Source organism: Peromyscus maniculatus, chromosome 10 (genome assembly GCF_049852395.1).
Source record: "Peromyscus maniculatus bairdii isolate BWxNUB_F1_BW_parent chromosome 10, HU_Pman_BW_mat_3.1, whole genome shotgun sequence".
Lineage (NCBI taxonomy): Eukaryota > Metazoa > Chordata > Mammalia > Rodentia > Cricetidae > Peromyscus > Peromyscus maniculatus.
In genome coordinates this window covers 24,854,759-24,879,970 of record NC_134861.1, presented here as the reverse complement: position 1 = coordinate 24,879,970, position 25,212 = coordinate 24,854,759, and the positions used below count along the sequence as shown (strand labels likewise).

General features: G+C 49.2%; 2 long non-coding RNA genes across 2 annotated transcripts; both read left to right on the top strand.

The window, feature by feature from the left end:
* Nucleotides 1–398: 398 nt before the first annotated feature.
* On the top strand, nucleotides 399–14,083 carry LOC121832547 (uncharacterized). Its single transcript, XR_013042646.1, has 2 exons — nucleotides 399–584; nucleotides 13,673–14,083. It is a non-coding gene; the product is annotated as an uncharacterized LOC121832547 (long non-coding RNA).
* Nucleotides 14,084–14,714: 631 nt separating this feature from the next.
* Nucleotides 14,715–24,090, top strand: LOC143267577 (uncharacterized). The gene is made up of 2 exons (XR_013042844.1): nucleotides 14,715–20,061; nucleotides 23,245–24,090. It is a non-coding gene; the product is annotated as an uncharacterized LOC143267577 (long non-coding RNA).
* The last annotated feature ends 1,122 nt before the right edge of the window (nucleotides 24,091–25,212 follow it).

The following is a 25,212-nucleotide window of genomic DNA, read 5'->3' as shown; positions in this document are numbered from 1 at the left end:
CTGGCAGCTGAAGACGAATGCCATGCTGGTACCTCTGCCCACAATGCAACAGAGATGTGGAGCCTGGGATGACCCTCTGGGTAATGGACTGGTCTCTGTCACTTTAATTGATACATGGGCCATTTAGATTATACTTCCTATTATAATTTGTCCTTCTCAGATCTCTGATGGTATTGATGGCTAGACTAACTGTAGCTTTGTCAGCTTGGCAGCAGCAGGCAACCAGCTCCTTACCCCGAGGCTAAGTCACCTTATTAGTTCATCTAAAGCTACTAGGTCTCACCTTATTAGGTCATCTAAAGCTACTAGGTCTCTTGTTAAGAAAAGGCAGACATGTTTGCCTTACAAACAGGCCTCATATTAAAGGACAAACAGGTTTCTGTTGTGGGATGGTCTGTATGGCAAATTGCTCTGATTGGTCAATAAATAAAGCACTGATTGGCCAGTGGCCAGGCAGGAAGTAGGTGGGACAAGGAGAGAGGAGAATTCTGGGAAGCGGAAGGCTGAGGGGGGGAGACACAGCCAGCCGCCGCCATGACCAGCAGCATGTGAAGACGCCGGTAAGCCACCAGCCACGTGGCAAGGTATAGATTTATAGAAATGGGTTGATTTAAGATAAAAGAACAGTTAGCAAGAAGTCTGCCACGGCCATACAGTTTATAAGTGATATAAGCGTCTGAGTGATTATTCTATACGTGGATTGTGGGACTGCGGGGCTTGGGGAACCTGGAGAGAAGCCCTCCGGCAACAGGTTTCAGCTGTAACTTTCCACTAATGGCACATACTTTGCAAGCGCTGGCCTCAGTAATAATTACTTATGCTTCTGGTAAATGATTAGATGGGAAAAAAGGTTTAAAGTCCATACAAGTTCTGAGAGTCTAAGAAAATGTTCTAAGATATATAAAGGTCTGATGATATAAAAGCTTAAGTTCTGAGAGTCTCAGAAAATTATTTAATATATATAAATGTAAGTTGTAAATGTAAAAAAAATGATTTTAAGAATATAAAAATGAAAAAATGTTTTAGATTTCTCCCCTTCTGTGCTATTATTACACGGATATTTCAAAGGTTCAGAGTTTTAACATAGATCAGTGGAGTTCTGATAAGCTGGTGGAGCATTGACTGCTCAAGATTTTAAATTTCCTTTGGTTGTATTCTAAATGTAAACTTAAAGATATTTCTCATTGGTCTAAAAACATAATCCAGCTCTCTGGACAGAGGAAAAATGTTCATGCTTTTAACCCAAAGCTACAGTTTTTGATGGTACTCACAGATATGAGTCTACCCCAGCCATTTTACAGTGTAGATTTCAATCCAATTAACGCTAATCTATCTGGATATTTTACCTCTTTTTGTAAACTAAAAATTTATGTAAGCTTCAGTGAGTCAAAGAAGTCATAAGACTTGGATCCACCTGTCATAGGCCAGACTCCAGATAAGTACAGCCTAAGTTTCCCCACCCACCTTCCTAAAAATGGGGTCTCTCCCCTGGTCTTGAGGCTCCTCCCCTTCCCCAATTACTAGACTGTGGGCCTGAAAGTTCTAAATGTGAGATTTTCCTTTAAGTTCCTACATTTTAACTTCTGCCCCTAGTCTATATTTGTCTCAGCAGATATCCACTTGGCTGACAGACACCATCCAGGGATTATCGAAGGAAGTGAGGCAGGATAAAACAGGACAGGCACCTGGAGGCAGGAGCTGATGCAGAGGCTGTGGAGGGGTGTTGCTTACTGGCTTGCTCAGTCTGATTTCTTATAGAACCCAGGACCACCAGCCCAGGGACGGCCCCACCTATAATGGGCTGGGCCTTCTCACATCAACCACTAATTAAGGAAATGCCCTGCAGGCCTGCCTGCAGCCCAGTCTTATGGAGGCATTTTCTCTACTGAGGCTCCCCGCTCTGCAACGACTCAAGCTCATGTCAAGTTGACATAAAACCGGCCAGCTCAGATGGAAAGGCACAAGAGGCCTTTGAATAAGCCAAGGTACTCATAGAACAAGCTAAACAGCTGTGTGCCCCAGGACCCCAGGGTCCCTTGCTACTGGAAGTCATAAGAAAACCTGAGGATGATGGTTGGGGCCAAGGACAATGACAACTGGCAGAGAGAGTCATGATAGGGTTTTGGTCCAGGTCATGGAAGGGTGTGGAATCAAGAAGAGCTGCTGGCTTTATAGAAGACACTAGGACAGAAGGAGTCCATTACTGTCCCCACACCAGTTTCCACGAGACCGTGTGCCCCACAAAGGGAGTGGGCCAAAGGCCGTTGGGCCAACCCTCATTCTGGGGTGGTACAAACCCAAATGCTACCAAAGTGGCATGTGTATTTACAGCGGGGTGGGGGCGGGGGCGGGGGCGGGGGCGGGGGATGGTGTCAACAGGCTCTGTCCCCAGTGCCATGCAGAAGTCCTAGAGCCAATGTCATTCCAGGCCACAGAGCCTCTCCTTTCTCCTCCTGTAACTGATCCGTCAGCCAAACCTGGCTGTGGTGGTTTGAATGAGAATAACCCCCGCACCCCCACGCTCATAGACATGAATGTTTGGTTCCCAGTTGGTGGACTGTTTAGGAAGGATTAGGAGGTGTGGCCTTGTTGGAGGGGGTGTGTCACTGGAGTGGGCTTGGAGGTTTCACTAGTCCACACTAGACCTTCTGCAGATACCTCTATCAACCATCCTGCAGGCCAGGACGTGAGCTCTCAGCCACTTCCCAGTGTCATGCCTGCTCGCCTGCCACTGTGCTGCCCACCGTGGTAATCCTGGACTAACCCTCTGAAACTGTAAGCAAGCCCCCAGTTAAATGCATGGAAGGCCCCTTGGCATTAAATGCTTTCTTCTGTACGAAGCCTCAGTCAAAATGCCTCTTCACAGCAAGAGAACAGTAACTAAGATACTAAGTGCAAGAAGGGATGCCCCCAATCCCTGCTGGGACCACACACAAGGGTATGTGGATGGTACCAGCAGGGCCACCAAACAAGAACAGGTCATGGAGCCAGGAGTGGTGGTGCCAGTGTTCCATCCCAGCACTCGGGAGGCAGGGGCAGGTGGATTTCTGAGTTCGCGGCCAGCCTGGTCTACAGAATAATTCCAGCACAGCCAGGGCTACACAGAAAACCTGTGTCAAAAAAGAAAGAAAGAAAAAGAATAAAAAGAATGGGTAATGGTGGCAATATGAATGAACAAGGACACTGTGCAGCTGGAAAGAGAAGGAGACTGTAGACAGTGGGCGGAGTTAAGAGCTGAATGGATAATAGCACAGAGCCTTGGCTCATGACAATTGATACCGACAGCTGGGTGGTATTCAAGGTCCTGACTTTGTGGCTGGCCCAGTGGAATAAGGAAAGTTGTCAGGTGATGGGAGAGGCACTGTGGGACAACGGACATGGAAGAAGAAAATATACAGCAAGGTAGAGCAGGAACCTGAAGTTTGCCATGTGGCAGCCTGCCTGCCTTCTGAGACCCACAGGGGAATCAGGAAGTGGATGCCTTCATTAAGGTAAGGGCCATCTGCCTGCCCCCAAATGTCCCCAAAGCGGCTTGCTGGCTTTATATAAATGTGGCCACAGCTTGAAAAGTCAGCATAAAAAATAGTAAAAGCTACTGGTGTTCCAGCAAATACTCTGGCGGATGCTGTCCAGCCCATGGACCTCTTGCTGGCTACATCCTCAATGGGTGGATACTATGATGGGACACGTGCCTAAGTCAACCTCTGCCTGGTAGGGGACAGGCAAGTAGATTATATAGAGAGCCCTACCAGTCAGTGAAGTGGGACAGTGTGCTCTCACTTGAACAGAGGCCAGGCTGTCATCGAGGGTCTTACCCAATTCAGGGTCATGCGTGGTGGCCCACAGAGAACTGGCAGCGATAGGACACTCTTCCAGGGCACTGATGTGCAAACCCGGGCAGAGGGCAGCCAGGCACACAGCCTGAGGGGATGGGGTTAACTGAGAGAAAGTGGGTTGTTGGCGCCACAGTTGAAAGCCTTGAGTGTAGATGAACCCTGTGTGGGTGGAAGAAGGCCCTCCTAGAAGCCATACAGTTGCTAAATGAGAATCTCAGAGGCTCCCAAACAACAAGGGCTGTTGCTTCTGCTGTGGATTCCTTGTTACAGCTGGATACTAAGATCCTAGCTGCTAGAGACACATGGGCTGTGAGCTCAGGGAAGGGGGAGATCAAGCTGGGGTTAAGCTGGAGGCTGTCCCATTGACCGGTCTTCATAGGGCTAGAAGATGCTATGCGGACCCTGGGGAGAACTGTTGCCACAGACCTGCTCAACGATGGACCTCTCGGTGCTGCGCCACCAGCATGCCAAGCAGGATGTGCCTGCTGGCATAACAGTGGCCCGGCTAGTCTGTGTACCACCGCCATCCCAGCTGGGGTGCAGGCCCGCTCTGTGGGGAGGGGAAGACGCGCGTCTGGGACCGCAGGCCAGGCCAGCTTCTGTTGTTGAGGGCAGTGATGGCCGCAGTGGAGAAGTCGCTGCAACTGTCTTGTTGGATGGGTTTGATGCCAAGGTGCCTTCCAAGCATCTGGGTTTACACCTGTAAGTTAAGCCTGCAGTCGGGGGCTGTTTGGATAGTTTCCTGCTTTTCTATTTTCTCTCCTTTCGTTTGTGTTTGGTAGTAGAGGGGATACCATTGAGACTTGCTGACAGTCGTGTTCTAGAGATAGAGGAATGAACAAGAGGGCATGAGGATTCGGTCCCTCTTGCTGGGGCGGGGGGAAAATAGACACATATCTACGTCACCCCTCCAAGGCTCTGGGGTCCTAGTGGGAAAGGGGGATGGAATGAATGTAAGACCTGGAGGAGGGGTCAGGGTGCTGTACAGGACTATCTGAGCCAAACAACTGCCATCTGTGGAGTTCAGCTGTGCCTGTTTGCAAAAGATCATTCTAGCTGGCCTCGTTGACTGTTGACATCCTCTCATAGAAGGAGGGTCAGGGAGGGTCACAGGACCTCAGCTGAGTATTTAGCCCCTCCATATCCCCTGTTGTGTGCAATTCTACCCTAATTGCACATGGCTTTGGGGAGGGGCTAGAGCATCTAGGCCCAGGAGACGAGGGGAGGGCTCTATTTATGTGATTGTGGGGAAGCCATCACCCTGCTGGGTAACGACTTTCCAGCACAGCCCATTGGGCAGGAGAAAAGCACCTCACCAGTGCTCTGTAAGTAAGTCCAACAACTCATGACCGCCCAGGGTGAACTTTGGTGAACAAAACAAATACCTTTGTTTGTTGTTGGGATCTTAGGGAGGTGGATAAGGAATTTTAGCAACACCCTGACAATGATGTCACAAGTTTACCATCACTTGGGCAGATTATAACCCCCACCCTCAACTCAAGAAATGTGAGGTCTATGAAGAGGCATACCATATAATCAACTAGCAACATACCCCCCCCCCCCATAAACATCCCCACTACCAACCAGTTATGAGGAGAGCTGTGCTTACAGGTCTTGCCTCTTTAGTCAGCCACACAATCAACATTTCTTTTCACAAAAACCTCAGTCTCGTGGCACCGGCTGTTATGTGTGTCTGGCCAAAGTCCTCACTCAATGACAGTTTCTGGCTACTCAAGTAGGACTTTGAGTCTTCTGGCTGCCTGTGATTCTGGTCCCTAGGTGGGACCACCTGTACTGCTGTGAGGCCGGAAGACTGCCCCCCCCCCCCGACTCAGTGCTGTGGGACACCTGTGCCAACTTCCTTTTTGAGAAAAAGAAATATGCCTGCTCTGGGAACAAAGTGTCTGGTCTCTAGGCCAGTGAGCCTGCAAGGGCAGCTGTGGCTCTCTGGTTCAAGGAGAGATGCAAGCCCTCTCCCTATCCAGACAGTGGGGTGGGGTGGGGAGGGTAGAAAGATACGTGAAATCACTAAACTGTAAATGATTCCAGTCTCTGGTATCTGACTTAGAAGCAGAATAATCAGGGCTGTTTAATGCATTATTTTGTCGGCTCTGAGATTGTTGGCTTTGTCAATAGCTTAAACCCAGAAGTCATTGGCTGCCTGCTGTCCTGTCATCCGATGTCACTTGTTTGTTAAAGCCAGCTGCTCATAACCTCTGCCATCAAGTTATCACACACTCTTAGTAAGGGCTTGGTCAGGTCCAGATGCCATGTTCATACATTCATAAGTCACGGGACCTTGGGCTAATTGTGATCTCATTAAAGTGATAAAAACACACCCACTGGTACTCAAATGAGGAAAGAGGTGGGCCCCTGGCCCCTGGCAATTCTCCTTTCATGAGAGAGGCTATGATGGCAGCTGGCACACCACACCCCCTTACAGCCTTGCTGGTCAGATAGAAGGTGTCTTTTGCCCTGGGCTCCTCTGTCTATCCTCTGGGATAAATAAGATTTCTTACCTGTTTCTGGAACTATTGGGTTATTTGTGAAAGGCGTGGCAGATTTGGGGAGCATCTTGAGGGAGGCTAAGAGATTGGTGGATGTAGTGATTTTCCTACTGGAGGGTCCTTAGACTCAAGAAAAGAGACAGATGTCCCCTCTAGCCCATCCTGCGTGCCTGTGGGCCACCAGTGTCTTCAGATGGGTGACTTACTCATGTTAGGAAGCAGTTTTACAGGGAGCCTCCTCAGAAGAACATACCCTCCTCCTGGGCTGAAGGAACTCTAACAGCGCACTGGAAAGCGCAGTAAGGGAGTGGTCATCTGCACCTTGAACCACCCTGCATATGCTGTGTTGGGGTTTTCTAAAACACAGAAAGAGTGATTCTGCAGACATTGCTTGTACACCTCCTGCTCTGGTCGTCAGAAAAGCCTCTCACAGAAATGGGCCCTAGAGATGACACCAAACAGAAGCTAGTCAGAAACCATCAAGACAAACTGCTCCTGGACGTCCCAGGGACAGTTTAGGCAGATGTCCCATCAGCCAGTTTCCCCTTAGGCAGGGTTCCTCATTCACTTTTGAAATTTAAAGCATATTATGTTTTGGGTAATAGCTTGTGGTCTTTTTTGGTAAACTTATTTTAGTTTCTTCATATCTGGTTAAATATTTTATTTGATTGACATGACAAATTTAAAAGTTTCTTGTAACATCAATTGCAAGTAAGTTGCAAAAAAGGTTCAGCATACCTACCTAGTCATGGGGAAATGCAAGCTAAAACTACTTTGAGGTACCACCTTGCCCTAGTTAGAAGGCTGTCGAGCAATCTCTCTGTGGTGGTTTGAATGACAATGGCCCCCATAGGCTCATGGGCAGTGGCACTACTAGGAGGTGTGGCCTTGTTGGAGTGGGTGTGGCCTTGTTGGAGTAGGTGTGGCCTTGTTGGAGTGGGTGTGGCCTTGTTGGAGTAGGTGTGGCCTTGTTGGAGAAAGTGTGTCAGTGGGAGTGGGCTTTGCAGTTTCAGATGCTCAAGTTGGGTCCAGTGGCTCACTGTCTCTTCCTGCTGCCTGCCGATCCCGATGTAGAACTCTGGGTTCCTCCAGCACCATGTCTGCCTGTGCACCTCCATGATGACAGTGGACTAAACCTCTTAACTGCAAGCCTCTGCCCCCCTGCCCCACTCCCCAGTTAAATGCTTTCCTTTACAAGAGTTGCTATAGTCATGGTGTCTCTTCACAGTAATAGAAACCCTAAGACACCAACAAAAGGACCAATTGTAAGTTAGAGTCAACATGTAATGACTTTCAGGTTCCTGAGTAAATTCCTTTCTCTGCTTTTAACAATAAATAAAATTTGAGACAGGGTCTCATGTATCCCTGGCTGGCCTTGAACTCAATGAACTCTGTTTCCAGGATGCACATGGTAGGAAGAAAGAACCAAGTCCTCCAAGTTGTCCTCTACTTCCTCATGCGTGACACTGGTGCCCCACACCCCAGCCTACACAAAGTCCATAAGTAAATGTAATAAAGTTATTTTTTAAAACCAAAACTAATAATTGGATATTATTGATGGGTGGAAATAACCAAAAGTCCAAATAGAATAACTAAAATGTAACGCACAGTGGAAAGCGAGTTACCACTAAACAGGAATGGGGTGCTGAGCCATGCTACAGTGTGGATACACCTTGAAAACATGCTACATGAAAGAGCCAGGCACACAAGAGTGTAGGTTGGCTACTACATTCATGCGGTGTCAGGATAGGTAAATCTGTGCAAGCAGAAAACAGAGGAGTGTCTGCCGAGGTCTGGATGGTATGTATGTGCTGGGTTTTGATGTGTATGACATGTGTTGAGGTTTGGGCTGGCACAGTTCACCTGTTTTGTTGGGTATGTTTCTAGAAACAAGGTGTTTGCTGAGGGAAGCAGCGGGCACCAAGCTGAGCCTGCCCAAGAGAGGTCACGTGTGCTACAAGCGACAACCCTGAGGGCTAGTTGTACCCGTGGCTCTCGGAGTACAGATGATGCCATTGTAAGCTGCAGATGCTGGGCGTGGAGCCGCAGGGCTTGGATTTTGCTGCTGAGCTCTTGTCTTGCTGCGGTCTGATCTTTGCTTTCCTTCTGACCTCCATTTTGAATGGTAATGTTACTCTATGCCGTTGTGTGTTGGAAGTGTGGAACTTGGTGGGTTTCATTGTTGCTCATTGGTGGATTATTGGGGGAGGTACAATTAGGAGATTGCTTGAGTCTCAGCAGGCACTTTTGAACAGTGCTGGCCTAGAGGACTATGGGGACTTTTGAAATTGGGCTGATTATATTTTGCATTATTAGATAATCATGAGACTCTAAGGAAGGGTGGAACGATGTCTAAAGGGATGTGTTTCAGTGTCACGTTGACAAGGGTTCACCGTGTGGTGGTTACTTTTGATTGTCAGCTTGGTTGGATTAAGAAATGCCTAGTGAGGCACACTTTTGGGTCTGCCTTAGGTGTGTCCTGGAAGGATTAACTGAGGGGAGCACCAGCCACGGATGTGGGCAGCAGCATGCTGGGGGGAGGGTGGAAATGGCGGTCCCTGGCTGAAGGAAAAGGGCAAAGGGAGAGAGCCTACCCAATGCCACTTTCTCTCTGCTGCCTGGTCCACTCACGTGTGAGTAAGCAGCTGCCGCATCCTCCTGCCGCCACGCCCTGCCACTGTGGTGGACTGTATCTCCATCATAAGTTGTCTCTTGACAAAGCACAGCAGCAGGAAAACAACTCGTATAATTCGCACTCTACAGCACACCCCCGAGAACTCTTCCCTGGGCTGGGGCCATGGCGGCTGCTTTGGTCATATCAAGCGCTAGCCTGTTATGTGGGATGCTCCCTCTCATTCAATATTACACTCGGATCTGTGTATAGCACACTTCAGCACTTCGGGCCTTGCCAAGTCTTTCTCTCACCATTGTCGGGGAAGAAAATAATGTTCTCTTTAACTCTCATAGAATCTTAGGTGGAGCAGAGTTTCCTAACAATAGATTAGCAAAATCCAGAAGTTTATTAACGTGTGTTAACATGTATCTCATATGCACATGGGAGACACCCACAAGATGAGAAGTTTGGACAGGTGGCTTTGAACTCCATCCTGTGCACATCTTCCCCAAAGAACAGTTCCTCAGGATTAGTTACAAAGACAAAGAAGGGATTTTGGGCCTCCAGGGCAAACGGCTTGGAAAAGCAAATAAAAAGCAGACAGAGAGAGGCCGGCTGGCAGAGCGGGATGGTGGGGATTCCTCTGGTGCCATCTCCAGGCCAGCAGGAACCAAGGTTGTCTTTTCCCTCTGCCTGGAGGGAGGAGCAGAATATCTATCCCTTTTTGTGAATCTGTGCTCTTCCTTTGGGTCAACAGAGGGAAGGCAGCGAGTGCTCCCATCTGCTGCCCCTCAACTGTCTTCAACTGAACAAACCTTCATGTGTGGGGGCATCCACTCAGGAGTGGGGTCCCTTCCCACACTGGAGAAAGCTGCAGGAGACCCCAGTCCTTGGCCTGCCTTTCTCCATAGCACCCACCACACATCCCCGTGTTTACTCTTTGGGTTATTCCCACAGAAACACACAACTCCAGGACAGGGAGAGATTTTGTTCTCTGCTAGTTCCAATGGCCAGCAGTGCCTGGCACATACTAGATGCTCAGCGGGCATAACTATTGTGATACCTCAGTAAAACCCCCCACTCTACCCCTTACAGACAAGGAGAAGCTTAAACCAGGATTCCTAAGTGTAGATAAGAACTTAGACCCCTTTTCCCCAGGTGGCTGTATCTGCTACAGGGACTTTGGAAAACACAGTCAGGATATTCGACCAAAAGACTAAAAAGGGAGGCGGGTTAAAATAAATTATATGGTCTGTGCCTTTAAGAACTAGCCTCACAAAGAAAGGGGAGTGCTCCTTCCAACCTCCCTGCTGTGAGTGAGAGATTTGGAAGAGCCTCCCTGGAGGCTTGTAAACTTAGAATACACCTTACTTTTGCCTTCTGTACCTAAAGTCTAGGCACAACAAGACCCTCACTCTATTGTCTCAAAAAGGGGGCCTTAGACAAAGATATCTCAATGTAGATAGACCCAGGCCAGTTTCAAGTCCCCAGAAATGATGGCGCCAGCCCCAGGAACTCAAAAGAACAGAGTCAGGATGTCTGATGGTAACCAATTAACCACGAGATACCCCTCTCCGGAGATAACATGACCAGACCCCGGAGAGGAGTTGTAAAACTCCTGACAGGGCAAACAGATAAGCTAGAATAAGATAAAGTCCAGGCCCGGAAAAAACTGGACCAATCAAGGATGGACCCATACTAACCCCCTCCCCTCTAAGAAATTTTATGGGTTTTGCCTATAAAAACTAACTTCCCCAAGAAAGAGTAACTCTTCCCTGCCTCACTTGAGATGGCTTGAGATGAGTTCCCTGTCATGACTTGTAACAGATAAACCTTGCTTTTGCATTCTGGTATGCTCGTCCTTGGTGGTCTCTCTGGGGGTTACGATCTGGGCACAACAACTATGTTAAGTGAAAAAGTAAGGTACTGAGCAACGGTTTCCAATCTTTGTCTCTCTCTCTCAGCAGGGCTTCATGTACTCCTGGCTGGCCTAGAATCCACTCTGTAGACCAGGCTGGCCTCAGACTCCTGGAGATCCACCTGAGTGCTGGGACTGTTAGTTTTTAGGGGAGGAAGAGGCTGTGTATGAACGGCTCATGTGTGCATAAGATAGCTTAAAAAATGTTACAGGAAAACTAGGTCACATTGATTGCCTACAGCAAGGTGAATTTGGTGACTAGGAATCAGCATGGGGTGGGAGGGAGGGAGGAAGGAAGAGAGAGAGAGAGATCATTAATTCACTATATTCTATTTATAGATGACTAACTTTCCAAACAATTCTTCAATTTAAAAATAAAAAGGAAGCTCTAATATTGCTTACTTTTTTTTTTCCAGTTGTAAACACTATATTACAAATTGCCCATCAGCCCTTTTGAAGTGGACAGATATTTCTAAATGTTTGCTGTTAGAAATAGCCTGGATACGTACTTTGTATGTAAATACCTGATTTGGTCTTTTTAGGCTCCTTCACTTTGGTTATAAATTTTCGCAAAATAAAATGTAGCCAACACCCCAAACTAAACAGGAGTTTCCTATGTTATGTAGAGCTGTATTTGACAGCTGTGAGTGGGGATGCTGGGAAAGGCAGAATTTAATCGCCTTCGTGTAACACTTTTATAATCTCATTGGCAAGCTCACCCAGTCCTTGGCCTGCTGACACTCTGATTTTTCCAGGACAAGGCTCTCAAAGGGGAGATTGAGACGGGGCTACACGGTCCCTTTAAGATGTGAGCACAGCCTGGGTACTCCTAAGTCATGCAATGGGAAACTATTTGAACCGGAAACGAAGAATCCTGTTCTGCTCAGGGCTGTATACCTGGATGAAATCACCCCCTTCTCTGGCCGGGGCCTCCCTCACCTCCCTCACGGGATGATGCCTGTCCCTCTCTGTCCTGCAGTGAAGAGGCAGCTGCCAGGCCCGACAGACAGGGGCGGTGTTCAGGCCGAGGTTGTTTCTGTAGGTGAAAAGGACTCTGTGCTGGGGGAGCAAACAGAAAGCCCTTGTCTGCCTTTCTAGAAGCAGTTCCAACAGCCGGCACCTCCTCAGGTTAACGAGCTAGCAAAAGCCTGCGGGCTCCAGTGTGCAGCCAGGACTTGGCCTCAGGCATGACCCTGGGGCGCTGTGAGGACAGAGCTCTCTCTGGGGCTCTTTCCTAGCGCCCAAGGGCTAGGGTGTACTAGGAGACACCCACACCCACCCCGACACCGCCAGCGGCGCTTTACAGTCTGACAGGTTTCCCTGAATGCCTCCACCCTGTTCGCCTCCTTCCTGGGCTCAGATGATGGCTTACACCCCCCCCCCCCCCAGTGCTGGCTCAGGAGTGTGTTTATCCTCTGGGGCTGCAGTCCAGAGTTCGATTCAGAAAGCACATGGCAGGGCAGGATTGCTTCCGGTGATTAACAGGAGTATGCTCTTATCATCAGTTTCCATCAGTAATTAAGACTTCATTCCAAAACTATTTGCGAGGCTCTTAGCTCACAGATTCTACAGGGGACCTGCTCAATAGAAGCTTGCAGGCTTTCTAGATACAGATTTGTAAGCCTGGGGTGGAGACATGGCTAATGGTTAAGAACACTGGCTGCTCTCCAGAGGACCGGAGTTCGATTCTCAGCACCCAAGTATCAGCTCACAATCATCTGTAACTCTAGCTCCAAGGGATCTGACATTGAGACCACCAGCTTCTGGTCTCAGTGGGCACTAGGTACACACGTGGAGCACAGATACATATTTACTCCTGTTTTATGTGTAGGCCTGTTTTGCTTATGGGTGTATCTGTGTACCACGTGTGTACCTAGTGACCACAGAGATCAGAAAAGGGTGTTGGATCTCCTGGATTTGGAGTTACAGATGGTTGTGAGCTACCATGTTCGTTCTGGAAATCAAACCCAGGTCCTCTGCAGGAGCAGCCAAGTGTTTTCTTGTTTGTTTGTTTGTTTTTCGAGACAGAGTTTCTCTGTGTAGCCCTGCCTGTCCTGGAACTCATCTGTAGACCAGGCTGGCCTCGAACTCAGAGACCCACCTGCCTCTGCCTTCCGAGTGCTGGGACTAAAGGAGTGTGCCACCACTGCCCAGTCTAACAGTAGGTGTTCTTAATTACTAAGCCATCTCTCCAGCCCCCAGGTAAATAAGTCTTTTTAAAAAAAGATAAATAAAAGTTTGAATACATGGCTTCAGAATACTGTCCCCCTAGAGGGTATTGTTATCTGATCTCCACTGTCTTATCTAAATTGATTCCAATTCAATGTGTACCCATCATTAATGATCAAGGAGTTTGCATAATAAAGTTGTTCTGTTCAAAATTATTGACACTACACAGCAAAACACACAATTTAATTAATAAACCTGAACTTTAAAACTGGTTACTTGAATAAAGCTGAATGACTTTTAAATTTTAATATTTTTAAAACTCACATACTAAGTGCCTTTTATTTTTTAAAAGATTTATTTTTAATTATGTGTATGCATTGTATCTGTGTAGGTATGTGCACATGCCCGCCTCGGTTTGTGGGCTGGAGTTAGAGGTGGAGGTGCTGGGAAGTGAACTCAAACCCTCTGCAGGAGCGGCGTGCACTCTGAGCTGCTGCTGAGCCCTCTCACCGTTTCAGACTTTCTCCAAGGCCCCCCCCCCACCCCCCCCCCCCACCCCCCCCGGCTCCAAGCCAGACCCCTTAAAGTGTCCACCTCCATCTTTATGTCCTCTTCTTATTTTTTATAGTTCCCTGAGTCCAAGGAACGCGGCCAGCATGCCTGTGGGTGTGGGGCCGTCCAATGGAGCCTGGTCAGCCCACCAGCCCTCCCACCAGGAAGAAAAGCTGCTCCAGAGCTAAGGGTGGAGGTCATGAGCCCCTCCCCCATCAGTGCTGGAATGCTGATTGGCCTGCTTGTGTGCCGGTCTTGTGTGGGTCACCATGGCTGCAGTGAGGTCCTGAGAGAGTAAGCTGTCTCCTGAAGAGATGCTCCTCTCATCCTTCGCTCTTGCTTCTTTCCATCTGCCCTACTGTGGTGTTTGCCAAGTCTCTGGGGCTTGATACTGAGTTTCCACTTAGAGCTGCGCACTCCATCACGTATTCTTAGGACTTTAACCAGTTATGAGTTATTGTTATCAATAAACTGATATGTATGTGCATGTGTGTGTACGTGTGTATGTATGTATATGTATGAGTGTGTGTGTGTGTGAGTGTGTGAGTGTATGTGGGGGGGTGGGGGGGTGTAGGGAGCTGCCATTCAAAGATGGCGCTGGCTTCCTGGTAGCCTAGCTGTAAACAACTCCATATTTGGCTATGATGCACGAATATGGTAATTGGCCTTATGTCCTCAGCCTATCCCGTGGCTCCCTGTGCTAGCATTCTGGCGGGACCCAATCACAGTACGGCACGTTTGCCTGATTCCCTATATAAGCAGCTACAGTTTAGTCCTCGGGGCCGCCCCTCACCTCCCGCTCTCCCTTAATCAAGAGGCGCTCCAATAAAGTGTGATCTGAGAAGAATCCTCAGTGGTGGTCGTTCTTCCTCGCTGGCCGAGGAGCGCGCCGCAGCTGGTGCCGAAACCCGGGAAGGAAACTTCGGACACCAGGTGAGGGGTCGAAGAGGATTCAGAACTCAGCACATGGAGCGGTGACGTCGGTAAGTTCGCCAGGAACGACGACGTCGGTAAGTTCTCCAGGTATGCTGATTACTGGGATTAATCCGCAGCCCTTCGCTCAGACATGGTAAACGGGTATCGGTAATGCGGGCATTACCGCGACAGGGGGGATGGGGGTGGTGGTGGTGGTGGTGGTGGTGGTGTTTTTGGACAGTCTCACAGCTCTAGCTGGCCTGGAAAAAAGAGACCAGGCTGGCCATAAACTCAGAGGTCTGCCTGCCTCTGCCTCCCAAATGCTGGGATTAAATGCAAATGCCACATCCCAGCACTATTCTAATTTTGGTTGTTTTGTGCCTCCCCCACCCCGATAAGTGGCGAACAGCTGGTTTTAGGCTCCCAGAATCCTCGGAGAGCTGGTGGGACCAACCCCTCTGGTTCTTTCTCATCTTGGCTTGCCTCCTTGTCTGCTTTCTACTGGAGTATAATTCCTTAGCATCCGGGGCTGCACCTCCCTGGTTGACTGAAGGCGGGGGCTGCTGCCCAGTGCTCTGTGTACACCAGGTGCTGCTGCCTGGAGCCTCTAGCCTGGGCTCCTGTGTTCAGCAACTGGTGAAGGTCAACAGTCACTCCCCGAGAGCCTGCTGAGGGCCCCAGAATGAGGAGGAACACCCCCCCCCCCTCCACACACACACACACACACACACACACTGAATGCTCCAGGGATAAGCTAACAAATGCTAAAAAGGAAAAGAGGCATATAAATTAGCATGCAAATTGGTATTATGGCCTGGGCTTGTGGAATGTCACAGGCAGTACAACTGCCTGCTAAGCCCAAATGATTCACAAGCCTGTGCCCCCATTTGTGGTAGGTGAGGGCAGACTAAGGGCTTATCGACATTTTGGGGGGGCGGTGATTATTGGGAGAAATGGATGTTTCCCACAGAGAAGTGCTTGTAAAGAATTCTCTTTGTTGGGTGTGGCGACACCTGCAGTCCCAGCACTCAGAGGTAAGGTCAGTCCGTGCTGTACCAGCCTGTCTCCAAACAACAAATGGAAACAAATCCCCTGGCGGATTTGCATGAGCCCCAGTAGCAGGTGTCTGGTAAGGGAGGTTCTGCCAGCTGTGGCTGCTTCGTCCTTCTGCTCTGCTGTAGGTCGCCAGTGGGGTTTCGAGAAGATGGGGATGGAGACGGGCAATGTCCCTTTACAGGCAGTCAGCTCGCTCGCTCGCTCGCTCTCAAAGAGAGAAGCGCGCCTGCTCCTTCGCGGTGTGGTTGGTAGGAACGGCACATGCTTTCTTTAGCTTTGCCAAATGCTATACTTTGGGAGTACTGGGCTCAATGTTAAGACCCACATACGTTCCCTTCACATGCTCCAGGGCATTATGGGAAATGAACACACATTCTGGGCCCTTTGGGGGCCAAAGGAGGAGGCTTGTTTACTGAGGCTGGGGATCTGGAAGAGAAGGAGCTTGGGGTTTTGGACATGAATAAGGCAGATGTTAAACTCCTCCTGGCTTTGTTTAAGGAATGATGGTGTCTTGCTAATTGCAAAGTTCTGAGACTAGCAGGGTTAGATGGAATGACGTTTTTGCTTTGTCTAGGTAACTGCATGAGGACCCCCCACTCCAACAGCATGGGAACCTACTGCAGGGGTCCATACCTACCTGGCCGCTTATTAAATGACGGGCCCAGCACCTGGCACTGTCGTGTAGCCCCTAAAAGTCCCTGTAAGGCGCCTCCCTGCCTCGGTTTGGGCCTCTTCAGCCTGAAGTTAACTCTTGTTCTGCAGAGAGCAGCTTCCTTACTGGGAGGCTATTCTGAAAGTATCTCAATGCACAGAAATTCAAAAGAACCCAAATCTTCAGGCTAGGCCTAATGATTTTGGAGACTGGCCCTGGTTTCTCAGATTCCCAGATCTCAGTGCCCTGGCTCCCTCACTTCCTGGGTTGGCCCTCATGTCCCAGTGTTACCTGGGTTGTGATTTTCAGCTTCTAGGGCTGATGTACATATGTGGATACAATCAGCCCCTTGCTGATTTGTGGCTGTAGAGATGCTTGGAGGTTAAGAACACTGGCCTCCTTGAACATCAGGCACACAAGTGGTCCACAGGAATACATGCAGGCAAAATACCCATACAATAAAATAAAAATAAAATCAGAAGCAAGACACAAGTCTTGTGACAGTTAACACTGGTTGTCAGCATGGCTGGGTTGAGGGATGCTGGGAAATGGTACACTGGAGAGCTGGCCCAGGTTTTGAAGGGGAGGCAAGGGAAACCAGAGGCTGTGATGGCAATGGACAGGACAGATGACTGTTCAGGCCTGGCTCCTCATTGTCCCCACTGGAGGATGTCATCATCACTTCTGAGGAACCCTGGGTAACCCTGGGCATTATGGGTAAGCAAATTCATCTTCTTACAGAATTTGTCTTATTCGATTCTAAATACATTTGAGATTAAACCATCCTGTAAGTCCACAGTTGTTCCTGGAATGGAAGGTCAAAATAGATGCAGTTAATGTTCCTACACACATAGAGTGAAGGTACGAGATGAAAAGTTGGTATTGCCATGGAATGGAAGGGCAGTGGAAGCTACAAGGGTTTTCACTTGAGATGGTGCCGCAGTGGCTCTTAAGGGCTTTTTAAAGGAGAAGGACGGGAACATTGTAAATTCTGTGTCAGGCCTGTGCAGTGTGTATGGTCAACAGCCCAGGACCTAAACTTTCTGTTTAACTCTGCTCAGGGGCAAGGCACTTGCCCAGGGGAGGACTGACAGTCAGATGTCACCCACATGCCAGTCTGCTCAGGGTGGAAGCCTCTGGTAGTGCTAATAGACGCCTTGGGGGTAGGTGGAGGCTTTCCCCTCAGAACCGAGAAAGCTACAGAAGTAACGAGGATTTATTAAAGGAATTATCTCTCGACTTGAGTCGCCTCAGTCACTACAAATGAAAATGAATTCCTTTACTTCACAAATAACCCAAGAAGTGACTAAGGTATTAGATATTAGATCTCATTTACATTCTGCCTGGAGGCCTCAGTTCCCTGAAAAAGTAGAAAGAGCCAATCAAACCTTGCAGGATGTCTCAGCCAAACTTTGCCAAGACATTTCAGAGAAATTGCCACCCATACCCCCATCTCCCCTACAGGGATGTGAAATACCCTGAGAACAAAAATGAAAACGACCCCTGGGAAAGGCTTTATGGGAGACTATTTTATAGGATGACTTGATAGCAGACCCGGAGACAGGGCAGATCTTACTAATTTGGGGCATTTCAAAGGTCAATTAGGGGATTTGTCTTTCTCTACTCCAGAATATAGCCCTGTTATGTTAATCTCAAGATCAAACCTGCAGAACAGGTCCTAATACCTCTGTAGAAAGGCTCCTTATCAGACCAACTTACTCCAAAAATGGAAGGGCCCCTACACCGTCATCTGGGCGACTCCAATGGCAATAAAGGTCGTTGGAAGTGTACAGCCAGATTCATCTTTTCAGAGAGAGAATTTCTTTTAATAAATCCCGCCGGTCCCACTGACTCCAGAACGTGCAGGTGAACTAACTGTAGAGGAGTGCTCTTCCAAACACAGCCTGAAGGGAAGGGGAACACCTGCTTATTACTTTGGCTCCGACCAGGCCCCGCCCACAGCCATGTTCCTGGGCGTCCTGCTCTGTTCTCTGGTGGAAACAGCTGCTGCCGGGGAGCCTGGTGCCTAGTCTCTGAGTCACTGAACCACGTCTGTCTCGAACTTCTCCAAGCCCTGCTGGTTATGCCTTTCCACCCGTGAAGGGCTTGTGTGCAGCTAGCCCTGACGCAGCCTGAACCCTAACAGAAGCAGTGGCAACCAGCCAGGAGGAGGAGCTTGGAAAACCCAGATGCCCCGGTCCTGTCCTGAATTAACTCAGAACTGCGCACCTCCCCTCCTGCCTGGCCTTTACTCACACAGCTAAGCTGGGACTCAACTCTTTTTTTTCCTTTCCTTCCAGACAGGGTTTCTCTGTGTAGCTTTGCACCTTTCCTGGAACTCACTCTGTAGACCAGGCTGGCCTTGAACTCACAGAGATCGGCCTGGCTCTGCCTCCCGAGTGCTGGGATTAAAGACGTGCGCCACCACTGCCCGGCTGTGACTCAACTCTTAAATTACCTTTTTGCTACTTGGTGAGACGGCTCAGGCCTACACGGGGTGGAAGCCTGCCCCACAGTCACACTAGGTCCACCTTCCTTGCAGAAGCTCGGAGCTGGTTAATCATCAATCATCGGCAGGAACGACCCTACATCCTCTCAAGAGCGTCCCTTTTCCCTTGTTCTCTGCTCCTGTTACTCCTCCTGCCCTCTCCATCCCCCCTCCCCTGACTTAGGTTATGGACAGCTCGTCTTAGGTTTTTCTGAGGGAGCCCTGCCTCTAGATCAATTCAAGTAATTGATACATATATGTAATAACAAGTGTTCTTGGCTCCCAAGGGTTTTTAAAAGAGGAACTTTATACCTTCAAAGGCTAAGCCAATCAAACCCAGCCCAAATAACCCAGGATCTCCCCGTTGGTTGGTGCCAGTCTGGCAGCACAGGGAAGGCTGACTGTACAGGCCAAGCCTGGGCAATGTACCCTGAGATAACTCAGTTGCTAACCGGCCTGAAAAGCGTTGACCACATACAGACCTCAGATGACCACACGCTGCCCTTCACACCCTCAAGTGTCAAGCTGCTGGATTCAAAAGGTCTCTATTGGATTCATGGGCAACAGGCCTTCTTGACATTTCCCATTGTTAGAGACACTTGCGCTCTGGGCGGCGTAACCGCAGACAGTCCCATGGTCTGTGAAACTCCTCCCGTCACGTAAAGCATCCATGCTCACACATTCCTCTGGCAATCACAGGCAGGCTTGCTTGGGGCCGATGGCCTAGTAGCTGGGACTCAGTCTACGTCTAACAAGAGTTTATCTGCCAGAACTGGAAAAGAAATTGCAGAGTGTAGCCCGAGTTCAAGAGTAACTGAGCTCCCTAGCAGGGATGGTCTGAGAGCTGCAGACTACTCACTGTGGGTCAAGCGGGAACTTGCTTGTACCTCCAGGAAGAATGGCCCTTTTATGTTAATAAATCAAAAAGATACAACAAAATAGCAATAATAATCTATAAGGAGCAGATGCAAATGAAATCCAGGCGGCAGTCCTGACCCTAGGCTGGCACAGCTGGGTGATGACCCCAGGCTGGCACAGCTGGGTGATGACCCCAGGCTGGCACAGCTGGGTGATGACCCCAGCTGGCACAGTAGGGTGATGACCCCAGGCTGGCACAGCGGGGTGCTCCCGGCCCCCTTCCCTTACAGTGCCCCTCCTTTCTCTGATTATCTTACCTACCCTTGACTCTCTCCTTCTCAAGAAACAGTTTATTTCTTCCAGAATCCAATTGGCTGCCTTACAGATGCCTCCTTCCCCCAACAACTAACGCCACTAGAAACAACAAAGGACACACATATGACCACGGCTGGAGGACGCTCTGCTCAGCCAGAACCAACAGCCGAAACAATTTTGTGTATGTGCTTTGCTGGGGACCCAGGGGTCATAACAGCATCAGGGACAGACGAGGAGGGCAGTTCCTGCCCTGCCCAGCTCTGCATCTGTCCCCTATCGAAGCAGTCACAGCTCCCCTAACGAATTGGGGGGTCTCTCGGGGAGAAGTCCAGGCAGGTAAGCACAGGAGGCAGTTTAGCTCAGTACCTCGTCTGCTTTCGGGTTTGCACACACTCCCTGCGTCTTAACAGCGCAGTGGTTAGCTTAATTCCTTCACCCGCGTGTGCCGTGCACACGTACCCCCATACACCTCCATGTCCCCAGCCACCTCTGAACTCTCCACTGCCCGACTGATCAGGCTATGTGTACTCTCCTGTCTTTGAAAATTAGGATAGTTTCTCCACTCCAAGGATCAAGGGACCAGCATGGTGGAAGTGAATACATGACCTAATCTGTCCCTCAAAACAGAGAGCTGTGCCGTTAGTACCCAGACTCCCCTTCCTTTAGATCGCCGCATGAAGAGACCTGGCTGTGTGGCCTGCAGCCCTTGGGTGCCTCCACCCCTGTGGCCACTGCCGTCTTGGGAGCACTGCCCTCTATAACGTGCACTACTGCCTCTCTGAATGATGTTGTTCCGCCTTTTCTGGAAATCCGCATGAGCCCTTATTCATAGGAGGCCATGAATCTGGAAATATCCTGCATGGACCTCAACCACTGGAATTGAACCCCTGGCCTCCTGCATGCTAAGCAGGCGTACTACTTCTACACCTCCTCTTTTTATAGCCTTAATATTAATTCGATAATTAATGGCAACTCCCTTAATCTTTTTTTTAAGTTAGTTTTTGGATTCTTTGAAATTTTCATGCTGGTACGAATGTACGTCAATCACATCACCTCTCACAGCTACATAAAGAGCCTGTCATGTTTTTCTGTGGAGTAAGCCGGTCCCCCCAATTTCCCTGGGACTTGCCTGCCTGCAATGTGGAAGTTCTGTGTCCTGAGAAAGTCTTCCACACTGGGAACCCGGGCCGCCATTCCTCCCACTTTCTGCTGGAGTGTTGGGAGTGCTTGAGTTCCTCTTTTTCTTTTGCTTGCTTTTGAAAGGTTCTTTCAGGCAGCCGTGAAGCTTGTCAGGCTCCTGCCTCAGCCTCCTAAGTGCTGGGATTTGAGCAGTAGGTGCTCCTGTGCCTGGCTTAAAAGCTAGTTTTATAATAGTCATTTACAACCTTGGAGTCACCGTCAAGAGCTTTAAAAAAAAGTCCCAATGCCTGGCGCCCACTCTCGAGGTTCTCGTTAGTCAGTCTGGGAATGAAGTGGGGGCAGCCAGGGTTTTAGGGTTGTCTTGTAGTGGTGGTTGTTGTTCTGTTGGTTTGTTTGGAGGTACTGGGCATTGAAGCCAGGCCTTCGCCCATTCTGGCAGATGCCTTACATGGAGTCCAGTACAGGTCATCTAAAGTTCAGCCATGTTTTCCATTGAACCACCTGTGTGTAAGTAGGTGGAACCACCTCCAAGGCGTGCTAAGTGCAGACAGGTGTGCGCGCTGAGCCACCACCCTGGAACCTGGAAGAGAACCAGGAGCTATTGTGTACCGCCTTGTCTATGAATCACTTCTGTGAGGACAGGGGGGCCTGCCAGGGCTCTGGTGCTGGCTGAGGAAGAAACTGTGGCTGCTTGTGTGCTTGTTTGGTTTGGTTTTGTGAGACTGGGTTGGGAGCTCACTGTGGAGGCTGGCCTTGAACTTCCGTCTGTCCTCCTGCCTGTAACTCCCAAATGACAGGATTACAGACAAGTACTACAGCATATATCACTGCGTTTTCCTCATCTCTCTCCCTCTGACCCTATGAATCTAGTTTTTTTTTTTTTTTTAAGTTATTTTCATTAGACCAGAATTGGCTGAGGTGATGGAAAAGTGAAACAGAAGACTGACCTCAGAGCAGGTTGTCTTTTATTAGAACAGTGAAGGGCAGTGCTTTCTCCCAGAAATGAGACTCTGCAAAGACACAGTGGGCTTGAGAGGTTTATAGGGCAGAAAAGAGAACTTGAGGGGTAGAAAGTGTCATCTGTAGATTTATTTCCTGCAGTCTCAGGTCGGTAACTGCTCACTGATGTTCCTCAGTGTGATGACTATTCTTGGTTGTCAAGTTGACTATGTCTAGAATTAACTAAAATTCCAAAATGGAGGGTGCATCTATGAGGAATTTCTGCTTAATTTGAAGTGGGAAGATCTACTTCTAATCCTCTGAGGTGAGAATACACACCTTTAATCCAATCCAGATCTATTGAGCTGGGAAAACCCACCTCTAATGTGGCCACACCTCCTGCTGGAAGCCTATAAAGGTCGTGGAAGAAGGAAGCTTTTGCTCTTTGCCTGCTTGCTCTGCCTCATTGGCAAGTCTGTTCCTTCACTGGCATCAGAGCCTGCTTTTTCAGGATTCCAGCATATACTGAAGACCAGATGAGACATCCAGCCTCATGCACTGAACAACTACTGGATTCTTGGACTTTCTGTTCATAGGCAGCCATTGTTGGACTAGCTGGACCGCAGCCTATAAGTCATTCTAATACTTTCCCTTTCTATACATAGAGAGATTCATTCTCTAAGTTCTGCTACACTAGAGAACCCTAACTAACACGATCAGTATGTTTCCTTCCTTGTCAAGAGATGTTGACTCATCTGAGGCTCTTTGCTTTAGGTCATTAACCCTTCATTGCAAACCCAGAGGACAGATGTGGGGGGAGGTTCTTGTCTTGAGCTACTTTTTGCTGTGTGTGTGTGTGTGTGTGTGTGTGTGTGTGTGTGTGTGTGGTGGGGAGCAGTGAGGGAGCTCAGGAGATGTCCCCAGGACTTAAAGGGGCACGGGCAAGGCTAAGCTTTTGGAGTAGGAACGCAGTTTTTACTTGGTCTTGAGTGGTCACCCAGATTATGGAGTTAAGGCTGTTGTGTAAAAAACAAACAAGACGATTAAGAACACAAGGTCCAGTGCAAAGGTCCTGAAGGAGGAGGAGGAGGAGGATAGACTCAGAAAAGGCATCAGTCAGAGGAGGGGGTGTGGCTTAGGGAATAAGAAGTATTGCCAACTTTCAGGAACCCCAGAGTTTTATTTCAGTATGTCAATAATTTGGATTTTTAAATTTTTGACTCGATTTTCTTCTACTATCCCTGATTAGTTGATGTACAGTATGTTTCCCTTTTGTCTCTTTCAGATGCCGTGAGGACACCGGTGGCCTTTGGCTTTGGAGGACTATCATAGCTAAGGAGTCTTTTGTTGTGTCTCAGTTGCCTTAACTGTGGCCTTCCAGGACTTATGGACCGTAATGCTGAGATTTAAGATTGATCTCTCAAGCATGGGAATCCTGACCAATGACAAGGTTTTCTAAGATGGGGTAATCATGCCTATGTCCTCCTCAGCCACTCCCCAATTCTGATCCCTTTTATCCTTGAGCTTGCTTTAGGAATGAGTCTATGTTGGGGATTACTCAAGATTAACATGTCTGAGGCCCTCTTTTGTAGGACAACTGAACACAGCAGCTACCCATGCATTGGCCAACCCTTGCACCCACACTTTGGTATACGAAGTGTCCAAACAAAGATTTTGTGAGGCTATGGCCAGGTCCCAGGCATCCATGTCTTATCCCCAGTCTGCATCCCTGAAAGGGGACCACACATAAAGGAGAGAAGTTGGGGCCAGAGGTGTGAGTATGAGGTGGTGTAGGAGGACAGGCCGGTAGGGTCAAGGAAATTGGCTCAGACCAGTTGTCAAGGCATGCATGTAACATACTCCTTAAGAGCCACCCTGGAGTCTGAGGGCCTAGCAACAGGAGCTGTCTGAGTCCCTACTCACTGTCTGAGTCCCTGGTTGGTGTCAGAGTTCCTGATTGTGCCGAGTCTGCCTGAGGACCTAGCAGCAGTTGTGTCAGCGTTGCTAATCAATGTCAGAGTTCTTGATTGTGCCCAGCCAATGAGGGATGACCACACAGACTGGGTGCTGGGAGGAGGGTATATAAAGCCTTCCCTGTTATTGAATAAATGAGTTGGTTATTTGCCTTCAATGGACTCCCGGTGTCTGTGTCGTTAACGCCACGCCTTCTCACCTCCTTCGTTAGAATCCAAGCAACAAGGTGGATATTGTGGAAGGAGCTGTGGGACATGAGTCGCCAGGGTATCGCACAGAAGCAGGTCTGCCCCAGCACTACAGGGCACGTCACACATTCCAGAGCTGTGACTCAGGCTGATGAACTGACAGTGGCCAGCAGCTTCTCAGAGGATCCCAGTGACACTGGTGGTTATGTCTTTGGAAACTGTCTTCCCTTGGCTAGGCGGTGGTGGCGCACACTTTTAATCCCAGCACTTGGGAGGCAGAGGCAGGCGGATCTCTGGGAGTTCGAGGCCAGCCTGGTCTACAGAGTGAGTTCCAGGACAGCCAGGACTACACACAGAGAAACTGTCTTGGAAAAAAAATGTCTTCCCTTGTGTGTGTATACAGCCCATGGGTTGTGTGTAACCAATGAAAGCAGGCAAAGGGAGTGGAATACCATTTCTATGATTAGGACATGCAAAACAGATTTGTCTCTGGCTGGCAGACCCTTCCTCTCTGGGCTGGGAAAACAAGTGGCCGTGTTGGAGAGGCCCATGTCACAACTGACTGAAGGCGGTGCCAGGCCAACCGGCAGCAAAGACCCGAGCGCTCTCCCCTTTAACAAAGTCTACAGCTGTATGAGCTGGGACGCAGATCACTTCCCTGCTGAGCCTTCAGATGAGATCGTAGCCCTGGAGAGCACCTAAAGACCTACAGACCCTGCCCAGACTCCTGATCACAGAAACCGAGGTAAGTGTGGGCCTTAAGTTTACAGTAGCGTGTTACACAGCAGTGGATAGCTAATGTGATGGAATTGCTGGAAGACTAGGACTTCAGCCTTGTCCCCTGTGACTGGACTGCCCATCTCTTCTCACCTGTTCTTCATCCTGAACCCCAAAGACCGCCTGCTCGTCTCTGCGATCCCCTCCCCCAGCTTTCTTGCCAGCGCTGCCCCCCCATACTCTCAGACACTGGTCTAGGGGGTGCAAGCACTCTATGCCAGTGAGAGCATCACTGCCCTTGGGAGCTGGGCTGGGGGTGACCTCACACAGCTGAAGGTTTCCACAATTGTTCACCGAGCAAGCAAGCATCCTAA